The 23625-nt window shown below is 41.6% G+C and overlaps 1 long non-coding RNA gene across 1 annotated transcript in view; it reads right to left on the reverse strand.

Moving 5' to 3' along the window:
* Positions 1-4482: 4482 nt before the first annotated feature.
* LOC133258164 (uncharacterized) overlaps positions 4483-23625 on the reverse strand; it is a 49828-nt gene continuing 30685 nt past the window's right edge. The window contains exons 3-5 of the long non-coding RNA XR_009739839.1: positions 11326-11439; positions 5339-5372; positions 4483-5022 (exon numbers count right to left, since the gene is read on the reverse strand). This is a non-coding gene — a long non-coding RNA (uncharacterized LOC133258164). The remainder of the gene's footprint in view (positions 5023-5338; positions 5373-11325; positions 11440-23625) is intronic.

Here is a 23625-nt window from a genome sequence, read left to right on the forward strand (position 1 = left end):
AAGGAGGCTTCAGGAATAAAAGAATATGTCAACATTAAAAGATTTGTTAAAAAATAAAGGGAAAACAGTATAAATCTCGTAAGGCAGAAAAACATTTGATAAAAATCAATATTCAATCAATAAAATCCTTTAGCTGTATGAGATTATAATGAAATGACTCTAAAGTAATAAAAAGTATTTATCTAAAGGCAAAAGCTATATAAATTTGCATAAAGAGAAAATAAGATAATCATGTCCATTTTTATCATTATTATTCAATATTGTTTGGCAGTCATAGCCCATGCAATCAGACAAGGCAAGAAAAAAGGAGCTATAAAAATTGGAGATAAAGTAAAAGCATATTTATTTGTAGATAAGAACCAAATAAGAACTATTAGAATTAGTACGAAAGCCAGAAAGCTGAGTTATAAGTATGTAAACAAAACAAAACAATAGCCTTTCAAACTGACTCTTTTGTAGTTTTAAATAAAAATTTCTGATTGATTAAAATGAGAAATTTCACTAACAATAGAATATGGAAACAACAGAATAGAAAATTTGTAGAAATAAGCAAAAAGAAAAGTACAAAACATAAATTTAAAAATTTATATGTATGTATTATGTATATATATAAAACTTAACTGCAAGAATAAAAGGGGACTTGAATAAATTGAGATATAATTATAAGCATATAGCTATAGATATAAAATATCATGTTCTTGGAAGGATTCAATATTGTGAAGAGGCAAAAAGTTTAATATAAATGCAGTCAAAATCCTAATGGGATTTTTTTTGAAACCTGACAAAAATGATTATGTAATTCATACAAAAATAGCTCAGAAAGATTTAAAAGAGAAATGAAAGAGATATTTTAAAGGATATAAAAATGTAAAGATTCACTTATTAGAACAGTGTGATTCTAGTCTTTAAAAATACAGATAAATCAATGGGCAAGAACAGAAATCCAGGGAACACATCCAAGTATTCATCAGGATTATTATAAAGGTAAACTATGATGGTTTATTCAAATAAAAGGTATTATGACAACATTTTAACATTTAGGAGGAAAAGATTAGGTCTTTATCTCATTGTTGTAGTTGTTTAGTTGCTAAGTTGTATCCTACTCTTTTGCAACCCCATGGACTATAGCCTGCCAGGCTCCTCTCTCCATGGGGTTTTCCAGGCAAGAATATTGGAGTGGGTTGCCATTTCCTTCTGAAACTGTTAGGTGTTGTTTCCAGGGCTCCAAAGAGCTCTGGCACCACAGTCCTTTATGCCTCAGTGCAGAAAGGAATTCAGCAGGAGGCAAACTGATAGATGAAAAGTGATTTATTAGGATATTTATAAAGTTCACAAGTGGTCAGGTAAGCATTGCACTGCCCTGGGTACTCAGTGGGTTACATTTTTATAATCAGAGGAAGATAGGGGAGAGGGAGAAGATCCTTTTCTTTCTTGAGTAGACGTCATGTTTCCATCATCAGTTCCTCTCCCAGGTAGAGTGGGGAAGTTTTCTTGCCCCTATATGGTCAGGCCCAGGACTGTCATAGAACTTTGGAAAAATATTTTCAGGTCTCAGTACAATGAGGGTCTTTCATTTTGAAAAGTCAACCTTTGCACAAATGATTGTTTTTTTGTATGCACAGAGTATGCTTTGGGGGTCATTAACTTGATGACACCACTGGGCAGGTTGTAGGCCTTATTTTCTATTATTGCTTTATTGTTTTGGAGGCATTGTGCCACGAATATGCCTGAAGAGCCAAAGAGCATGTCTTGGGGGTTATTAACTTACTGAGCTCACTGGGAAGGATGTAGGTCTCATGCCACCATTGTTTTATTGTTCTTGGGACATGTCCTATGCATCTGTTGCATGGTTTTGTTGCTAAGCAAGTTAGCTTGATTTTCTGGTTAAGCAAGCCAGTCTGACTTTGATAGTAAGTGACTTGTTTTGCTTTATGAGTCAAGCAAGCCCACATTGTTTCAGAATTTTCCCTTTACTTTCTTCAGTGATCATTAATCTTATTGTGGTCTCCCAAAGCCCCCTAAAGTTCCCTCTCTATCTCTAACTCTCGAATGGGGTTTCTAAGCCAACTATTTGATCATCCTGTTCTAGGCCTATCAATTCTCCAGGGGATCTTCCCGATCCAGGGATGAAACCCATGTCTCCTGCATTGGCAGGAAGGTTCTTTACCACTGAGCCACCTGGGGAATCATACTTTATGTGTACATGAATTTCAGATAAAGATTTTTTGTTTTGTTTTATTTTATCATGGACAGCTGAAGATGCTGGAGTAAAATATGAATGTTTTTATAATCCTCTATTAAGAGAAAACTTTCCTAATATAATACTAAAGGCAAAACTCACAAAGTTTTGATAGCTCTAACTATACAAGAATTTAAAATTTTAGTATGAAAAAAACTTCAGCTAATTAAGATTACCAAGGTCCAGGTGTGTGCTTGCATCATCCATCTCTTATCAGACCTGATGGTTAAATAGGAATTTGCAAGCTGATTGTTAAACAGTGCGTGCAGGTTTAGTCTCTCAGTAGGGTCTGACTCTTTGCAACCCTTTGGACTGTAGTCTGCCAGGCTCCTCTGTCCACAGGATTTTTGAGGCAAGAATACTGGAGTAGGTTGCCATCTTCCCAACCCAGAGATTGAACCTGAGTCTCCTGTATCTCCTGCATTGCAGGCAGATTCTTTACCTGGTGAGCCATCAGTGAAGCCCATTGCTAAACAAAACAATCATTAAAAATTAAATTATATACACTTGCAATTAAATAAGTTGTATTAAGAACAAGGTAATAAATATATAAAACAACTTATCTCTTCACAATTATTTTATTTCAGTGGAAATATAATATAATCAGATTACAAGGAGGAGAGCAGCTGGATCCAGTGATTGGGATGTTACCAGCATCTTCTATTTGCATTCCTTATCCTGCTCTGCTATTTTCTGAATGTCAGTATCTTCATCTTTTACTGAAAACCAGTTTCTTTTACATGATTTGGACCTATTAACCTGTATCTAGTAGACGCCTACTTTTCATTTCAGTCCCAGAGAGGCAAAGAGGCACTAAGACTGGTCCTTATCTCAAGGTAAAAATAGCCCAGAAAGAACTCTGATTGGTCTGTTAGGATTAAGTGCCATCCCCTGGACCAACGCTGACCAGAGGGCTTTGCTTAATGATTGGCTCAGATTTAGTGGGATAGCTGGTCCTAGACCCACATTATGTGGAACATATGATCTGTTAGAAAACAGCCACTCCTCTTTGAAGCACATATTAGAAGGAGCATTTCCTAAAGAAACATCTTATTCTGGCAAACAAAAAAACAACTAAAGTCAAAGTCCAGAACTCTGAACTTCTACCTCAGTTTTATCCAGTGTTTGGAGAGTTCCTTCCCTGAATTATAGAAACTTGTTAATCACAAGAAATTAGGGTCATGCTTAAGCCCAAAGCTTACATCATTATAAAAGTGATTTTGAAGATTTTGAGGTACCAAGCTGATTTTGTCTTCTCTAAACTGATATTCCTCTACCAATCTTCTTTGCCATGGTCAATTGAATTCATAGCCTCTGAAAATTTTTTTAAACTAACATTATAATTTAATTAATATCTTAGAAAACATAAAAAATTAAAACCATCTTTTTTCTATTTAGTATCCAAAACAGCTATCATAGACAAGAATTTAGAAAGCATTTATTGTATTAGAAAACATTCTTGCATCTTGAATGATGGCATTTATTATGTTTCGCATGAATATCTTAGTTTGGGGAAGTGAAAGAGTATCTGCTGACTGTAGTATTTTATCCTGCTATGGAAGGAGTTAATGGATTGTGTTGGGGTAGGGTATGGTGGGAGGTGGCACTCAAGGTGAAAAATTCTAATTTTATGGACATGATGGGAGTCTCAGGGACCCGAACAGTTTTGGCAAGCCATTCCAGGCTGATACCTTTGAGCCAGTTTTCATGAGCCACTGTAGTGAAGCAGGATTTGGGCCTCTTCCTCTGACTTTGAAAACGGAGACTGCTCGAGGCCAGAGATGTCAGTGTATATAGTTAACTGTTATGGATCTTACAATAAAAATTTGTTGAAGGTCATTAAACACTCATCTCTCTATGTTTATTACTTTAGTCTTTTATTTGTTGGTAGACATGGATCGTTTGATGTCAATTACCACCACACTTGGCATTTTATGCAGTAAAGGTCCTTATGGTTCTTGATGGGTAAATAAACAAGCTAGTGAAAAGCTATAGTGACAGCGGTTCTTCCATTTCTGTTCACTTAACAGCCTGAAGCGAGAGTAGGAGACAGTCTCTCTGTAGTGTCTTTTGTGGATGGTGCCTTGGACCTGCATTGCACAGCAGCCCTGCCCTGCTCCCTTCTACACCCCAGATGCTTTCCTCACCAAAATCGCAGTGACCTTGGCAATTCTAGGTGAATTTGGGACTGGGCATTTCCTTTCTTAGTTTCTTTTTTTTAAAGACTCATTTCAAAACACTTGTTTATGTGGACTGTTGCTTTCTTTAATACTGTATTAAAGTAATACTCTCTTCCCTTTAGAGAAATTTATCCTTTTGTTCAGAGCAACCATTGTTTTCTAATTATTTTAGGCCTTGAGATGAGCATTTCATTTCTTCCTTCTCTCTTTCCCTCCTTTCTTTGATAATTCAGAGTGACCCTTCTTGTGTTGAGCCTTTTGGAGAATATTTTTGCTCAGCTTCTCCCTAACAACATGCCTGATAATCATGTGCTTCCCACAATAGTCAGTAAACTCAAAATAATATATTAGTTACTCCCTTAGAGTGTATATCTTGTGCCTATTTTTGTGCTAAATGCTCCACTATATGATCTGGTACCCTCATGACAACACTATAGGATAGGTACTAATGTAACCCTGTTTTACAGATGAGGAAACTGAGGCAATCACTTGTTAATAAAAAAGCAGGACTGGAATTCCAAATCAAGTCTCTCACACTTAACAGATGTGTCCTTGACCAGCTGCTCAAACTTTATTACTTGCATGCCTGTTGAATCAATTGTTCTGAAAAATAACATTGATATATATATTCAATACTCAGACACTTTTCAAATTATGATAAAATATGCTAACTCTAAAATGGTACCTCCCATAATATATTGCTTTAATGTTTTATAAGATTCTGCAGAAAATCAAAACTACAATGAATATCACCTCACAGCAGTCAGAATGGCCATCCTCAAAAAGTCTACAAATAATAAATGCTGAAGAGGGTGAGGAGAAAAGGGAACCCTCCTACACTGTTGGTGGGAATGTAAATTGGTGCAGTCACTATGGAGAACAGTATGGAGGTTCCTTTGAAAACTAAAAATAGACTTACTGTATGATCCAGCAATCCCATTCCTGGTATATATCTGGAAAAGATGAAAACTATAATTTGAAAAGATGCATGCACCCCAATGTTAATAGCAGCACTATTTACAACAGCCAAGATATCGAAACAACTTAAACGTGGCATATATATACAATGCCCCTTCATGGATCACAGCCTAGTCATGGTGAAGGGACTTGCATAACTCAGTGAAGCTATGTGCCATGCCATGCAGTATAGACAGGTCATAGTGAAGACTGCTGACAAAATGTGGTCCATTGGAGGAGGAAATGGCAAACCACTCCAGGATTCTTGCTGTGAGAACCCCATGAACGGTATGAAAAGGCAAAAAGATATGACACTGGAAGATGCCGCCCCCCCCCCCCCCCGCCCCACTCCAGGTTGCAAGGTGTCCAATATACTACTGGGGAAGAGTGGTGGGCAATTACTAATAGCTCTAGAAAGAATGAAGTGGCTGGGCTAAAGTAGAAACGACTCTCAGTTGTGGATGTGCCTGGTGGTGAAAATTAAAGTCCGATGGTGTAAAGAACAATATTGCATAGGAACCTGGAATGTTAGGTCCATGAATCAAGGTAAATTGGACGTGGCCAAGTAGGAGATGTCTAGGTTGAGGTACAATTGTGCTCATTTCACATGCTAGCAAGGTAATGTTCAAAATCCTTCAATCAGGCTTCAGCTTCTTGGTACATGAACCAAGAACTTCCAGATGTACAAGCTGGGTTTGTACAGCTTGAGGCAGAGGAACCAGAGATCAAATTGCCAACATCTGTTGGATCATGGAGAAATCAGGGGAGTTCCAGAAAAACATCTACTTCTGTTGCACTGACTATGCTAAAGCCATTGACTGTGTGGATCCCAACAAACTATGGAAAATTCTTAAAGAGATGAGAATACCAGACCAGCTTACCTGTCTCCTGAGAAATCTGTATGTGGGCCAAGAAGCAAGTTAGAATTGGACATGAAACACTGGACTGGTTCAAAATTGGGACAGGAGTACGTCAAGGCTGTATATTGTCACCCTGCTTATTTGTATACAGAGTACATCATGCAAAATGCCAGTTTGGGTGAATCCCCAGCTAGAATCAAGATTTCCAGGAGAAATACCAACAACCTCAGATATGCAGATGATACCACTCTAATGGCAGAAAGTGAAGGGGAACTAAGGAACCTCTTGATGAGAGTGAAAGACGGGAGTGAAAAAGCTGGCTTAAAACTCAACATTCAAAAAACTAAGATCATGGCATCCAGTCCCATTACTTCATGGCAAATAGAAGGGGAAAATGTTGAAGCAGTGACAATTTTATTTTCCTGGGTTTCCAAATCACTGCAGACAGTGACTGCAGCCTTGAAATTAAAAAAACACTTGCTCCTTGGAAGGAAAGCTCTAACAAACTAGACAGCACATCAAAAAGCAGAAATATCACTTTGCTGACAAAGGTCCATATAGTCAAAGCTCTAGTTTTTCCAGTAGTCGTGTACAGATATGAGAGTTGGACCATAAAGAAGGCTGAGCACCAAAGAATTGATACTTTCAAATTGTGGTGTTGGAGAAGACTCTTGAGAGTCCTTTGGATAGCAAGGAGATCAAACCAGTCAATCCTAAAGGAAATCAGTCCTGAATATTAATTGAAAGGACTGATGCTGAAGCCGAAGCTCCCATACTTTGGCCACCTGATGGGAAGAGCTGACTCACTGTAAAAGACCCTGATGATGGAAAAGATTGAAGGCAGAAGGAGAAGGGGGCAGCAGAGGATGAGATGGTTAGACAGTATCACCTACTTAATGAATATGAATTTGAGCAAGTTTTGGGCGATATTGGAAGATAGAGGATCCTGGTGTGCCACAGTCCATGGGGTTGCAAAGAGTCGGACACCACTTAGCAACTGAACAACAAGGATATATACAATAGAATATTACTCAGCCATATAAAGAATGAAATAATGCTATTTGCAGCAGCATGGATGCACCTAGAGATTATCATACGAAGTGAAGTTGGCTTCCCTAGTAGCTCAGACAGTAAAGTGTCTGCTGCAATGTGGGAGACCTGGGCTCAATTCCTGGGTTGGGAAGATCCCCTGGAGAAGGAAATGGCAATCCACTCCAGTACTCTTGCCTGGAAAATTTCATGGATGGAGGAGCCTGGTAGGTAGTCCATGGGATCATAAAGAGTCGGGCATGACTGAGCGATTTCATGGTAAGTGAAGTAAGTTAGAGAAAGACACGTATCATATGATATCACTTACACGTGGAATCTTAAAAAATGATACAAATGAGCTGTTTACAAAACAGGGATAGACTCATAGACATAGAAAACAAACTTTTGGTTACCTAAGGAGGAAGGGAAAGCGCAGGTGGCTGCGACAGGCGCTAAAGCGCGGCTGAGAGGAGCTACCCCAGGTCCAAAGTCAGGGGCGGAAGCCGGGAGGACCCCATGCCGAAGAGAGGTGGCCAAGAGGAGTTACCCCACGTCCGAGGTCAGGGGCAGCGGCCAAGAGTGCCAGACTGCGACTGCGCAGGAACGGCCGAGAGGAGCTACCCCACGTCCGAGGTCAGGGGCGGCGGCCGGGAGGAGATACCCCATGTCCGAGGTCAGGGGCAGCAGGCGGGAGGAGCTACCCCATCCCCCTAAGCCTGAGGCCAGCGGGGGCGGGCAGGAGGACCAACCCCACACCGTGGCTGCGCGGGCACAGGAGGGCCTAGAGGAGCTATCCCACATTGAAGGTCAGGAAGGGCGGCTGTGAGGAGATACCCCTTCTCCAACGTAAGGAGCATTGGCTGCGCTTTGCTGGAGCAGCTGTGAAGAGATACCCCACGCCCAAGATAAGAGAAACCCAAGTAAGTTGGTAGGTGTTGCAAGAGGGCATCAGAGGGCAGACACACTGAAACCATACTCACAGAAAACTAGTCAATCTAATCACACTAGGACCACAGCATTGTCTAACTCAATGAAACTAAGCCATGCCTGTGGGGCAACCCAAGATGGGCGGGTCATGGTGGAGAGATCTGACAGAATGGTCCACTGGAGAAGGGAATGGCAAACCAAGTATTCTTGCCTTGAGAACCCCATGAACAGTATGAAAAGGCAAAATGATAGGACACTGAAAGAGAAACTCCCCATGTCAGTAGGTGCCCAATATGCTACTGGAGATCAGTGGAGAAATAACTCCAGAAAGAATGAAGGGATGGAGCCAAAGCAAAAACAATACCCAGCTGTGGATGCGACTGGTGAAGCAAGGTCCGATGCTGTAAAGAGCAATATTGCATAGGAACCTGGAATGTCAGGTCCATGAATCAAGGCAAATTGGAAGTGGTCAAACAAGAGATGGCAAGAGTGAATGTCGACATTCTAGGAATCAGCAAACTCAAATGGACTGGAATGGGTGAATTTAACTCAGATGACCATTATATCTATTACTGCGGGCAGGAATCCCTCAAAAGAAATGGAGTAGCCATCATGGTCAACAAAAGAGTCCGAAATGCAGTACTTGGATGCAATCTCAAAAACAACAGAATGATCTCTGTTCGTTTCCAAGGCAAACCATTCAATATCACAGTAATCCAAGTCTATGCCCCAACCAGTAACGCTGAATAAGCTGAAGTTGAATGGTTCTATGAAGACCTACAAGACCTTTTAGAACTAACACCCAAAAAAGATGTCCTTTACATTATAGGGGACTGGAATGCAAAAGTAGGAAGTCAAGAAACACCTGAAGTAACAGGCAAATTTGGCCTTGGAATACGGAATGAAGCAGGGCAAAGACTAATAGAGTTTTGCTAAGAAAATGCACTGGTCATAACAAACAGCCTCTTCCAACAGCACAAGAGAAGACTCTACACATGGACATCACCAGATGGTCAACACCAAAATCAGATTTATTATATTCTTTGCAGCCAAAGATGGAGAAGCTCTATACTGTCAGCAAAAACAAAACCAGGAGCTGACTGTGGCTCAGACCATGAACTCCTTATTGCCAAATTCAGACTTAAATTGAAGAAAGTAGGGAAAACCACTAGACCATTCAGGTATAACCTAAATCAAATCCCTTATGATTATACAGTGGAAGTGAGAAATAGATTTAAGGGCCTAGATCTGATAGATAGAGTGCCTGATGAGCTACGGAATGAGGTTCGTGACATTGTACAGGAGACAGGGATCAAGACCATCCCCATGGAAAAGAAATGCAGAAAAGCAAAATGGCTGTCTGAGGAGGCCTTACAAATAGCTGTGAAAAGAAGAGAAGCAAAAAGCAAAGGAGAAAAAGAAAGATATAAACATCTGAAAGCAGAGTTCCAAAGAGTAGCAAGAAGAGATAAGAAAGCCTTCTTCAGTGATCAATGCAAAGAAATAGAGGAAAACAACAGAATGGGAAAGACTAGAGATCTCTTCAAGAAAATCAGAGATACCAAAGGAATATTTCATGCAAAGATGGGCTCGATAAAGGACAGAAATGGTATGGACCTAACAGAAGCAGAAGATATTAAGAAGAGGTGGCAAGAATACACAGAAGAACTGTACAAAAAAGATCTTCACGACCCAGATAATCACAATGGTGTGATCACTCACCTAGAGCCAGACATCCTGGAATGTGAAGTCAAGTGGGCCTTAGAAAGCATCACTATGAACAAAGCTAGTGGAGGTGATAGAATTCCAGTTGAGCTATTCCAAATCCTGAAAGATGATGCTGTGAAAGTGCTGCACTCAATATGCCAGCAAATTTGGAAAACTCAGCCATGGCCACAGGACTGGAAAAAGTCAGTTTTCATTCCAATCCCAAGAAAGGCAATGCCAAAGAATGCTCAAACTACCGCACAATTGCACTCATCTCACATGCTAGTAAAGTAATGCTCAAAATTCTCCAAGCCAGGCTTCAGCAATATGTGAACCATGAACTTCCTGATGTTCAAGCTGGTTCTAGAAAAGGCAGAGGAACCAGAGATCAAATTGCCAACATCCGCTGGATCATAGAAAAAGCAAGAGAGTTCCAGAAAAACATCTATTTCTCCTTTATTGACTATGCCAAAGCCTTTGACTGTGTGGATCACAATAAACTGTGGAAAATTCTGAAAGAGGTGGGAATACCAGACCACCTGATCTACCTCTTGAGAAATTTGTATGCAGATCAGGAAGCAACAGTTAGAACTGGACATGGAACAACAGCCTGGTTCCAAATAGGAAAAGGAGTACATCAGGCCTGTATATTGTCACCCTGTTTATTTAACTTATATGCAGAGTACATCATGAGAAACGCTGGACTGGAAGAAACACAAGCTGGAATCAAGATTGCCGGGAGAAATATCAATAACCTCAGATATGCAGATGACACCACCCTTATGGCAGAAAGTGAAGAGGAACTAAAAAGCCTCTTGATAAGGTGAAAGTGGAGAGTGAAAAAGTTGGTTTCAAGCTCAACATTCAGAAAACGAAGATCACGGCCTCCAGTCCTATCACTTCATGGGAAATAGATGGGGAAACAGTGGAAACAGTGTCAGACTTCATTTTTCTGGGCTCCAAAATCACTACAGGTGGTGACTGCAGCCATGAAATTAAGACTCTTACTCCTCAGAAGAAAAGTTATGACCAACCTAGATAGCATGTTGAAAAGCAGAGACATTACTTTGCCAACAAAGGTCCATCTAGTCAAGGCTATGATTTTTCTTGTGGTCATGTATGGATGTGAGAGTTGGACTGTGAAGAAGGTTGAGCACTGAAGAATTGATGCTTTTGAACTGTGGTGTTGGAGAAGACTCTTGAGAGTCTTGAGAAAGGGACTGCAAGGAGATCCAACCAGTCCATTCTGAAGGAGATCAGCCCTGGGATTTCTTTGGAAGGAATGATGCTGAAGCTGAAACTCCAGTACTTTGGCCACCTCATGTGAAGAGTTGACTCATTGGAAAAGACTCTGATGCTGAGAGGGATTGGGGGCAGGAGGAGAAGGGGACGACAGAGGATGAGATGGCTGGATGGCATCACTTACTCGATGGACGTGAGTCAGAGTGAACTCCGGGAGTTGGTGATGGACAGGGAGGCCTGGCGTGCTGCAATTCATTGGGTCGGAAAGAGTCGGACACGACTGAGCGACTGATCTGATCTGATGGAGGAAGGATCAGGGAGGAAAAATTAGAAGGTTGGGAATGGCAAGTGTCCGACTCTTCGAGACTCCATGGACTACAGCACGCCAGGCTTCACTGTCGATCACCAACTCCTGGAGCTTGCTCAAACTCACGTCCATCGAGTCGGTGATGCCACTGGGTCATGGACACTTAGTGTGGCAGTGCATGCATAAGACCTTTTGAAAGAGGTGGCTATTATCTTCATTACCCCCACGATAGTTTGGTCTCAGGTCAAACAACAGGGAGGGAACACAGCCCCACCCATCAACAGAAGATTGGATTAAAGATTTACTGAGCCTGGCCCCACCCATCAGAACAAGACCCAGTTTCCCCTACAGTCAGTCTCTCCCATCAGGAAGCTTCCATAAGCCTCTTACCTGACTGAAGGCAGATAGAATGAAAACCACAATCACTGAAAACTAATCAAACTGATCACATGGACCACAGCCTTGTCTAACTCAATGAAACTATGAGCCATGCCAGGTAGGGCCACCCAAGACAGATGGGTCATTGTGGAGAGATCTGACAGACTGTGGTCCACTGGAGAAGGCAATGGCAAACCACTTCAGTATTCTTGCCTTGAGAACCCCATGGACAGTATGAAAAGGCATATGCATAGTACCATATTAAAAATAGATTAACAGTAAGAACTGTATAGCACAGGGAACTATATTCAATATCATGTAATAACATAAAATGGAAAAGAATTTGAAAAAGATTCCCTGATATCCATCTGTCATCTATCTTATCTATATCTGAATTACTTTGCTGTACACTTGCATCAATGTAAATCAACTATCCTTCAATTCCAAAAGAAAAGAAAAAAAATTTTTTTAATTCTGAAAAATCTTACTATACTTTATGATTATTGTTATGAAAAACCAATTATCCTGTCTTGTGGATATAAAAGGGTATATATAACTTCTGCTGGGTAGTAGAAATTTTTCTTTTAAAAAAATCCAGATAAATCCTAGCAAACTTCGTGTATTATAAACTTTTAAACAAATTTAATTCTGTGAAGCTGAAGAGAGAAAAGATGAGTTAGAGATCTTTTTAAAGTTCTTCCAGTGAAGAATTTTAAAAGAAAACGTAGTGAGCTTAACATCAAAGAATAGGTCACCTGCTCACATTAAAACACTGCTTAATTTCCCTCCCCCGCCTTTTTTTTTTTTGAACTCCATTTCATAGTGATAGTTTATGCATTGTATACTTGGTCTCGTAATGGTCATAACAGTGTATGGCAAGTCCTTTGTTTCAAAAAGAAAAATAGCCCAGGAACCAGTTTTATTGGTTTGTTTATTAGATTTATTAATCACTAGCTAAAAGCAGGAGAAGGCAATGGCACCCCACTCCAGTACTCTTGCCTGGAAAATCCCATGGATGGAAGAGCCCGGTAGGCTGCAGTCTATGGGGTCGCTAAGAGTCGGACATGACTGAGCAACTTCACTTTCACTTTTCACTTTTCTACATTGGAGAAGGAAATGGCAACCCACTCCAGTGTTCTTGCCTGGAGAATCCAGGGACAGCGGAGCTTGGTGGGCTGCCGTCTATGGGGTCGCACAGAGTCGGACACGACTGAAGCAACTTAGCAGCAGCAGCAGCAGCTAAAAGCAACTAATAATCAAAAAATTCTCTCAAATATAGAGATGTTTGAAGTTATACCTAATTTTATTTTTTAAATAAATGTATTATTTTTAAAGTTTGTATTTATGTATTTATTTTACTAAGCTGTAAAACAGGTCTTTGTTGCTGCACACGGGCTTTCTTTAATTGCAAGGGGTTTCTCTAAGTGCAAGGGGTTCTCATTGAGGTGGCTTCTCTTGTTGCAAGGTACGAGCTTCAGTCGTTGTGGCTCTCCAGCTCTTAGTTGCCGGGCAGCATGTAGAATCTTCTGGGACCAGGGATCAGATCCATGTCCCCTGCATTTGCAGGCAGATTCTTAACCAGTGGACCACCAGGGAAGTCCCTCCTAGTTTGTAAAACAGAAACTTGCTCTTAAAAGGAAAAATGCCACTGACTAAAGAAACCCTTTATCCCAGCCTGTGATAAAGCCCGAGAATTTAGGGCTTTACCCAGGAACACATGTTTTGTGATGTCCTCCTGAAAATTAATTACAGCATCAGGAAAGCAAAACAGGTGAGGTGAACCATGCATGTGTCTTTGCCTTCAGACCTGGAACGTCTCCCCCTTAAGTTAGCTGTAGCTCTTTCTTCTGTCACTGTGTTATTACCCTTCTCTTTTGCACTCACAGCACTTTGAGTAGATTGAATTCAGAGGGTTTATAACGTGCTGCCTAACATTATCACCTTTAATTTACAAGCACATTTGGCATATTTATTAGAACTGGCCATTTCATGAAAAATATTTTTCCTCTAACATTACGTATAAAATGCTATTTGTCAACAGGTGATGAATTAATCGTCATATTTAAATTCCTTTTGTGCATTTAGGCATATTAACATGTCTAATGCACTTCTATTTGAAGTGTGTAAATCTTTACGTGCAATATTCCATTACCCAGAATAATTCTGTTAAACTTTTTACATATATAAAAAGCTCACATTCATATTAAACAATTATTTTCCAAAATAGAAAATGAGGACCTAACATAACAATGAAAAATGTGCATTCCTATCAAAAGGGAGAACTGTCCATGTAATAGCTACTTATTGTATTTAGATCAATAAGTAGATTTAGATCCAGCTAAAGTGGATGAATGTCACCCAGGCTTGTTCAGTACAGTGTACAAATGATTGCAGCTGTGCCTTTAATCTGTCTTTTCTTTATCTCCTGAATCTGTGTAGGTCCACTCACTTTCTCTTACCTGAAATGCTATAGAAATGTGTCCCCCAGTTTCCAAGCCTCCAGGTTCATTTGGACCAACCTGTTCTCCACAGAGCCGCCAGAGAGGCCTTTCTGTATCTGACCTCGCCATGCCCCTGCTTGTTGGATCAACTCCTTCACAGAGGCATAAGGCCTTTCATGATGGGTTTCTGCCTTTTTCCCCAGCAACCTCTCCCTCCTTTGTCCCACATATGTCCCAGCCATATAGAACAACTTCAACCCTTTCTGCACCCCCTTTCACTCTTCTTGGTTAACTCCAGCTCACATTTCAAGATCCAACTCTCTGAAGCCTTTGCTGATTCCCAAGCAGGCATTTACACTCCTTCCCTGAGTGGTGGCTCAGCTGGTATGGAAGACCTGGGTTCGATCCCTGTGTTGAGAAGATCCCCTGGAGAAGGGATTGGCTACCCACTCCAGTATTCTGGCCTGGAGAATTTCATGGACTGTATAGTCCATCAGGTCACAAAGTGTTGGACATGACTGAGCAACTTTCACTTTCTGAGGTTCTGGAGCAGCCCGTGTCTTCCTCTGCCGGGACCCTTACTGCACTGTATTATGACCATGCTGCTAAGTCACTTCAGTCGTGTGCGACTCTGTGCAATCCCATAGACGGCAGCCCACCAGGCTCCGCCGTGCCTGGGATTCTCCAGGCAAGAACACTGGAGTGGGTTGCCATTTCCTTCTCCAATGCAGAAAAGTGAAAAGTGAAAGTGAAGTTGCTCAGTCATGTCCGACTCTAGCGACCCCATGGACTTCAGCCTACCAGGCTCCTCCATCCATGGGATTTTCCAGGCAAGAGTACTGGAGTGGGGTGCCATTGCCTTCTCCATCTGTGCTCTCATTTGTCCTTTAATTAGTCTGTGGGGATCTCGAGAGCAGGGACTATGATTTCATCCCATATCCCCAGCCCCCTAGCATGTAGTAGGAACTCAGTAAATGTTTATTTAATGAAATCAAACTAAGCTGGGCTTCCCAGATGGCTCAGAGGTTAAAGCATCTGCCTGCAATGTGGGAGACCTGGGTTCGATCCCTGGGTCAGGAAGATCCCCTGGAGAAGGAAATGGCAACCCACTCCAGTATTCTTGCCTGGAGAATCCCATGGACGGAGGAGCCTGGTGGGCTACAGTCCACGGGGTCGCAAAGAGTCGGACACAACTGAGCAACTTCACCCAGAACCTTTTTGGAAGTAGACAAGGTATAAATGAATAAATGTAAATAAAAGATGGCCCTATCAATGCTTTGAATGAACAGAAAATGATTTACTAGAAATAACCGTGACTATAAGCCAAGCTAAGTCACTTCAGTCGTGTCCGACTCTATGCAACCCCATAGACGGCAGCCCACCAGGCTCCCCCATCCCTGGGATTCTCCAGGCAAGAACACTAGAGTGGGTTGCCATTTCCTTCTCCAATGCATGAAAGTGAAAAGTGAAAGTGAAGTTGCTCAGTCATGTCTGACTCTCAGCGACCCCATGGACTACAGCCCACCAGGCTCCTCCATCCATGGGATTTTCCAGGCAAGAATACCGGAGTGGGCTGCCATTGCCTTCTATAAATATGACCAAAACAACAGATTCCCCTGTGTGGAAGAGCATGGGAAAGCTACAGTTTCTCGATTTATGGAGTTTGGGGAAAAAGGATACAAGGAGAAGGGAGCAGCTGGAACTAGAGAGCAGGAATCAGAGCCCCACCCCTTGGTGAAGAGCAGAAGTTGAGGCTCAGGATTTCAGACAGTGGTTCCTTTCTCCTGACTGTGAGAGTCAGGATGCATGCTCCCAGCCCACCATGGAGACCAACCTATGGAAACAGCTACACCTTGACTTTCTGAGTAGAATTCGTGTTAGGAGGAAACCCTGAAAAGAGAAAATGAACCTTGTTTCTTAATAATGATTTCTTCAGTTTGAGGAGAAGAGATGAAAATGATGTGGAAAGGTCATGCCTGAACATGAAAGTTGCTCAGTCGCATCCAACTCTTTGCAACCCCATGGACTATACAGTCCATGGAATTCTCCAGATCAGAATGCTGGAATGGATAGCCTTTCCCTTCTCCAGGGGATCTTCCCAACCCAGGGATCAAACCCAGGTCTCCCACATTGCAGGCTTTACCAGTTGTTGCTTTAGCAGCTGAGCCACCAGGGAAGCCCAAGAATACTGGAGTGGGTAGCCTATCCCTTCTCCAGGGGATCTTCCCAACCCAGGAATCAAACCAGGGTCTCCTGCACTGCAGGTGGATTCTTTACCAACTGAGCTATCATGGGGCAAACCACACCTCATCTATTTGCTCCACAGGTGGGTCTTTCTCTAAATTGACAGATTGTTAAATTAAAACCATTTCTTTTTCTAATTTGGAACCCAAGTTTTTAAAATTAATTTTTGATTCACATGCAGGAATATTCATTATTTGGTCTACTGTTCTGTAAGTTTTGCCAAATGCAAAGAGTCATGTAAACACCACCATAATCAAGTTACCAAATGGTCTCCATGCCCCCTGTTCCCTAAAATTACCGTGTGCTACCCATTTCTGGTTAGCAGAATGGGTAACCTTCCTCACCTTCGACTTCTTGCAACCTCTGATCTTTTGTTTGTACTTTCAGTTTTGCTTTTCCAGAATATCATTGAATGGAATTACACACTATATAGCCTTGTGAGACTGGTGTCTTTCACTCTGTATATGCATTTAAAAGTCATGTACAATGTTGCATGAAACAATGCGTTGAAGCAGAATTATTTTCCCTCATCAATTTCCTTTACTGAAATCCTAACCCCCAGCACCTCAGAATGTGACATGGGATAGGATCCATTCTTTGACTTCGACCAAAAGGAAAAAAAAATCCAAGGCATATTCAATACACTTTCTTTGAGGCTTTTGGGGACACAGGAGGGACTTACATCATAATATTAAGTGAATACATCAAGTTGAATTTATTCATTTTCTTCTAAAGAGTCCCCCCCATACCCTCCCTACCATAGGAGATTATTTCTCACTAGTTTCATCATCTCTGCCTGCCCTGTCTCAGGCCATCATCCTGGCTTCTCTGTCCTCCTTTGGTTTTCTTTTCTTCTTTCTCCTTCATCACCTGAAGAGCAACTTTATGTCTCCTTTTCTACCTTAGCTCCTGGGTCCTTTGGGTTTCATCATCTCCCAGTCACAGCTTATTGAGGGATTTTCCCAAGCAGATAGTTTACTCCTGAAGAAGAATTCTGATGTTAGCTGTTCAGATTATCTTTTTAGTCCCCTTCTCAAAATGTGATAATCACAAAATGCTTTGAGATTCTTAGAGGTCTCCTTGCTGCCGCCGCCAAGTCGCTTCAGTCGTGTCCGACTCTGTGTGACCCCATAGACGGTGGCCCACCAGGCTCCCCTGTCCCTGGGATTCTCCAGGCAAGAACACTGGAGTGGGTTGCCATTTCCTTCTCCAATGCATGAAAGGGAAAAGTGAAAGTGAAGTCGCTCAGTCGTGTGTGACTCTTCACGACCCCATGGTCTTCAGCCTACCAGGCTCCTCCGTCCATGGGATTTTCCAGGCAAGAGTACTGGAGTAGGGTGCCATTGCCTTCTTCAAGAGGTCTCCTTACTCTTAACAAAATGATAAGACATATTTTGATTGATGGCATATATGTCTCATAGGATGCATATTTGTTTAAATTGCCATGCAAAGTCTGCACTATTTTAAATGCTTTATAAAGACTTCACTGACCAGATAATATCTGGCAGAGTGAAGTGGAAAAAATATGAAAATTTAATCCAGTATCTAGAAAACTAAAGAGAAAAAAATTACATTTTTATGTCAAAGAATAATTCACCTCTCTTTGTGTTCCATAATCCACATTCCTAGTATCACACATGGTGTGTTGAGGACTCTTAACCAGTTTTACAATCTGCAAGGGGGAAGGGAGGGTATCAGATCCTGATCTGCAAAGCAGCATTGCAGGGATGGTTAGGCTCCTTCTGGAGTCAGAGTCTTTATGGGTGTTAGCATAGGCTCCCATGGGCATCATTATTTGGCCATTTCTTTTTGGTGTCCTGAACACTTCTGCACCTCTCCTTTCCTCATGCTTTCTCAGTGCTCCCCATTTGATCCCAGGCCAATAGCTTGTTTACAAGGTCAAGAAGAGAAGAGAAACAGAAATATGGTAGAGACATGGAACAGCTGTTTTTAAGAAGGGAGTTCTCAAGAAGGACAACTTAACAGAGCAAAGGAGAAGGCACGTATGTTTTGTTCAAGGGGCAGAAGGGCGGGGGAGTGATTAATGTCTGTAAAGATGATGATTTGCTCAGGCTGACTTCCTTTACTGCATGAGGAAGAGGTTTCTTGAATTTGTGAAGATGATGCTTTTTGGAACTAAGAAGACAGAGAAAGTGGAATCACAGGGTTCTCCCTCCTTTGTTCAAAGAGCTCTAAATTTCCATGTATCTTCACTCACCCCTTTATCACACTCCTGGGTTATTAACAGTGTTTTCATTTAACTGCAGAGCCCAGAGACTCTAAAGCTACCTGGGCATGTTTTCTCAGAGCATTTGGAAAATCATCTGGTTGGGAAGGAGAGATTGCGGTGGCAGCACAGGCCTGACTTTGTGGGGCCTGCCTGGTGAGGGGCCCAAGACACTTCTCAGCCTCCCTTTCGAAGGGCTGAACTCTGCTCCCTGGGGCAGCTCACTGACATGCCACACCTTTGGCTTTCAGAGAGGCTGCTTTTGCCTTAGTATACACAGTATATTCTCTCCCTGCTGGACTTTCTCTTGGAGGTCATCTGTTTGAATAAAAGCCCAATAACTTTATTTAATTTGGGTCAGCATGCAGACTTTTGCACAATAAAATGTCATTTTTGTATCTATTTCCATGTTCCATTTTGTATCTATTTCTATTTAAGGACCACATAAATTTAAAGTCACTAAACCGTATGTTCAGAGGTTCAGTCTTGTCTGACTCTTTGCAACTCCATGGACTGTAACCCTTCAAGCTCCTCTGTCCATGTGATTTCCCAGTCAAGACAACTGGAGTGGGTTGCCATTTCCTCTTCTGGGGATCTTCCTGACCCAGGGATCCAACTCGCATCTCCTGCATCTCCAGCATTGGCAGGCAAGTTCTTCACTACTGAGCCACCTTTTGCTTGCAATATGTGTCCTTGTTGAGCACCAAACCCGATACTGTCTGCTTCCAGCCCTGATGAGCCCCAGAGTATGTGAGCATGAGAGAAGGGAAGATTGCTCTCCTGTGGCATCTTACCGTATCCTGCTTATGTTTCCGTCTTCCTGTTGTAACTTTTTGTTGTAAAATCCTCCCTATAACCTCTTCTCATAATTTTCAAGAGCAGTATTTTCTATGTTGTCTTTAGTATTATATTTTCAGGGTAGTAATGCTAAAGAGGACCTTTTAGGTAACCTCTTCAATTTAGTTGAGAAAATGGACACCCATATTTACATTTTAAAAATTAGAAACTGCCGTTTAAGAATTCAGTTACATTATTTTATTAGAGAAGGCAATGGCACCCCACTCCAGTACTCTTGCCTGGAAAATCCCATGGACAGAGAAGCCTGGTGGGCTGCAGTCCATGGGGTCGCTAAGAGTCGGACACGACTGGGTGACTTCACTTTCGCTTTTCACTTTCATGCCTTGGAGAAGGAAATGGCAACCCACTCCAGTGTTCTTGCCTGGAGAATCCCAGGGAAGGGGGAGCCTGGTGGGCTGCTGTCTATGGGGTTGCACAGAGTCGGACACGACTGAAGTGACTTAGCAGCAGCAGCAGCAGCAGTAGATTATTTTTATTACCTGTTTCTCTCCAGCTGCCAATTTCCCCTTCAAATTCCGTCACTGTCAGACTATGCAAGCAACCTTAGAGCTCTGTATATTTGGAATAACCCATGGTGTGTGCTTTCATTTCATTTTGTTGATTGTGTTTGAAGAGTTAGTTCAAGAGAATCCCAGACTTCCTGTGCATCCACACGTTCAACTCTTTGCAGCTTCTTAAATTCCCTTTCCCTTCATTTTTGAACATAAATATGGGACGCTTGGGCTTCCCTGGTGGCTCAGATGGTAAAGAATCTGCCTGCAATGCAGGAAACCTGGGTTTAATCCCTGGGTCTGAAAGATCCCCTGGAGGAGGGTATGGCAACCCACTCCAATATTCTTGCCTGGAGAATCCCACAGACAGAGTAGCCTGGCAGGCTATAGTCCATGGGGTTGTAAATAGTTGGACACGACTGAGCAACTAACACATTAGCCATTTAAAATGGGAATAAAACCACCATATGACCCCGAAATCCCATTCCTAGTCATATACCCTGAGGAAACCAAAATTGAAAAGGACGTTTATCCCATTGTTCATTGCAGCACCACTTACAATAGCTAGAACATGGAAGCAACCTAGATGTCCATCAACAGATGAATGGATAAAGAAGTCATGGTATATATACACAATGGAATATTAATCATAAAAGGGAACACATCTGAGTCAGTTCTAATGAGGTGGATGAACCTAGAACCTATTATACAGAGTGAAGTAAATCAGAAAGAGAAAGATAAATATCATATTCTAATGCATACATACAGAATCTGGAAAAATGGTACTGAAGAGTTTCTTTACAGGGCAGCAGTGGAGAAACAGACATAGAGAATAGATTTATGGACATGGGGAGAGGGGAGGAGAGGGTGAGATGTACAGAAAGAGTAACACGGAAACTTACATTATCATATGTAAAATAGATAGCCAATAGGAATTTGCTGTATGGCTCAGGAGACTCAAACAGGGGCTCTGTATCAAGCTAGAGGGTTGGGATGGGGAGGCAGATGGGAGGGAGGTTCAAAAGGGAGGGGATATATGTATACCTATGGCTGATTCATGTTGAGGTTTTCCAGAAAACAACAAAATTCTGTAAAACAATTATCCTTCAATAAAAAATACATAAATTTTAAAATAAATAAATAAAAACCCTTTCAAAATCTATGACACACAGTCCATAGAAACTCTTGGCATATAGCAAGACTACTATCCAGTGTAGAGGCTAGAGCAATAGCTCATTTTCAACAATCAAATAGACAAATACAATTTGCAATGTTATTGTAACAACAATATAGCTAACTTCAACCAACTCACTAACCCCATAGGTGCTATCAACCCACAGAAGACCTGCTACTGCTCAGGCCATCTGGATAGTCAAGTGGCTCTGGCCCTCAGTAGAGGAAAGTGCTTGTCTCCTTTTTCTTCCTTTATGGCAATTAATGCATCTCAATTAAGTATTGCATCCTTGAAGAAGGGTTGGACAACAAAGACTAAAGTGAAACCTTGTGAAATATTGCAGAGGGATCTCAAATTTCTAGATGTATGCCAACCACAGAAAGCAATGATATTAAACAATACAACTAAAACAAGAGTTTGAGCTCTGGGCTTTCTTGAGTATGAGAGAGCCATTTGGAAGTCTTCATTTAGAAACAGGATTATCAAATTCTGTTGTTGTTCAGTCACTAAGTCATGTCTGACTCTTTGCAACCCCATGGACCACAGCACACTAGGCCTCCTTGTCCCTCACCATCTCCTGGAGTTCACCCATGTTCATGTCCATTGAATCGGTGATGCCATCCAATCATCTAATCCTCTGTTGCCCTCTTCTCCTTTTACCTTCAATCTTTCCCAGCAACAGGATCTTTTCCAATGAGTTGACTATTTGCATCAGGTGGCCAAAGTATTGGAACTTCAGCATCAGTCCTTCCAATGAGTACTCAAGGTTGATTTCCCTTAGGGTTGACTGGTTTGATCTTCTTGTTGTCCAAGGGACTCTCAAGAATCTTCTCCAGCACAATTCAAAAGCATCAATTTTTTACTGTTCAGCCTTCCTTATGGTCCAACTGTCACATCTGTACACGCTGCTGCTGCTGCTGCTGCTGCTGCTAAGTCACTTCAGTTGTGTCTGACTCTGTGCGACCCCATAGACGGCAGCCCACCAGGCTCTGCCGTCCCTGGGATTCTCCAGGCAAGAACACTGGAGTGGGTTGCCATTTCCTTCTCCAATGCATGAAAGTGAAAAGTGAAAGTGAAGTCGCTCAGTCACGTCCGACTCTTAGCGACCCTATGGACTGCGGCCTACCAGGCTGCTCTGTCCATGGGATTTTCCAGGCAAGAGTACTGGAAAATCCAGTACTCTTGGATTGGAAATCCAGTTGCTCTTCCCTTCTCCATATCTGTACATGACTATTGGAGAAACCATAGCTCTGACTGTATGAATCTCTGTTGGCAAAGTGATGTCTTTGCCTTCTACAAGCTTTAAATTTTTTAAATTTACAATTGTATCAAATTCTCCCTTACTATAAAAACTTGAACTAGAGGAGGCCTGAACAACCATTTATTCCAGAAGTCATTATCCTTATCTGGATTATGATCTTTTTTTGAGAATCTCATAAGAGCTATAAAAGCCAAATCTAGAAATATATGTATATGTGAAAACGAACATTTGGTCCATGATTTCAAAGGATTCATGGGTACAGTCAAGCCCATCGGCAGATCCCCTAGGGGAGACTGGAAACCCAGATTAAGAACCTCTGATCTGCTCCAAGACCAAAGGTGGCAATTAAAGCCCCAAAGTGTAAGTGACCTGCCTTGGGTTGTCCAGTTTCATATTTTTTTCTGCTATCCTCTTCCTTTCTTTTTATGTATATGTCTATTTTTGATCTGATGCTAAATTGATAGATGTGTAGAAAATTTATTTTCCTGCAAATATCTTCCCAAATGATGAGTGATAGGAAGTCTTCTCACTGTCTCTTTTAATTGATATAGCACCATAAACTCTATGAAAGGGCCTTTTAATTGATGTAGTACCTTAAACTCTGTGAAAGGGCTAATACAATAGATTTGCTTTGTTACAATTGTAGTTGGCCATGGTGTTAAAAATTACCAACATCTCTGCAGATGCAATAATCACAAAAAACCACAAAAGGTCCTGAGGGTCGTGTGGGTCAAAGGTCAGGCCAAGCTCTACTCTGTTCCCTTACTGTGCAGTTAGAATCTAGGAATACTTAGGCCAAGTTTGCTCTGAAGTGGTTTGGCACTTGATTTGGAAACTTCTGGCACACCAAACCCCTTATTACTGTAACAGTCTTCTATAAACATTTAATGTTGGGAAATTACACATTTTGATCAAAAAGCTTCCTTGTCCTTCTCCTTCCCAGTAATGAGTACCAATATAAATAGCACTTTAGCAATCCCTGGATGTTAATGCCAAACAACCCAGGAAACGAAATGCATATGTGAGCATTCTAGATGCTGCTGAAAGAACTTCTACAGCCCAAGGAAGAAACTTGGAGAATTCTGCACCGTACTCCTTTTGCT

The sequence above is a fragment of the Bos javanicus genome, chromosome 2, assembly GCF_032452875.1.
Source record: "Bos javanicus breed banteng chromosome 2, ARS-OSU_banteng_1.0, whole genome shotgun sequence".
Classification (NCBI taxonomy): Eukaryota; Metazoa; Chordata; class Mammalia; order Artiodactyla; family Bovidae; genus Bos; species Bos javanicus.